Below are 677 nucleotides of genomic sequence, written 5' to 3' on the forward strand. Positions count from 1 at the left end.
AGAGAGTGGTGGTGAATGGTGCTGCATATATGGCTGAAGGATTTTGCCTGAAGGATTTCTATAGAAAGCTATAGAAAGTACCAACTCTCTGATAAAATTACTAGGAGTAGGAAAGCTAATTAATCATTCATTGCCTGTGCATTCAAATTAGAGCAGTATAACCAAGTGCTTTGTTCTTCTTGCAGTTGAAGATCTTGAATAGCTTTTCCAGCGCTGTGGCGGGGAAAGCATAGGCCCTGTTTTGTAAATAGTGGAGCTATGGACTGAAGGTGGGCTTTTCATTCTTGGACCAGCTTTACTGCCATTTCCAAACCTTCAAGATTGTCAAAAAGCTGAGTTACAGAAATATACACCACTTATCCTCAACTTTTGCTGGGGTGTCCTTGCAAACCAAGAAAACACAAGAGCAGTGCAGGGAACCAGGCCTGTCGTCATTCAGAGATGGGCTGTCCTGAAGGCATTTGCCTCATTCTTTAGTCCAGTGTGTATTTTAGGAAATGTTATGACAAGGTTAAGACCAAAAAAAGTCAAACCTTGATGTGTCAACTAGTGTTGAGATCCATGCATCAAAGTGGACAGAAGAGAAAAATGGAAGTTGGAACTCTACCAGATATGCAGAACTGATAAAAGACTTCTGAGCATTGGTGCTGTTTTGAGACAGCTGATGTCTTCAGCAG

This window comes from Acanthisitta chloris, unplaced genomic scaffold (assembly GCF_000695815.1).
Source record: "Acanthisitta chloris isolate BGI_N310 unplaced genomic scaffold, ASM69581v1 scaffold44076, whole genome shotgun sequence".
In the NCBI taxonomy this organism is placed as follows: Eukaryota; Metazoa; Chordata; class Aves; order Passeriformes; family Acanthisittidae; genus Acanthisitta; species Acanthisitta chloris.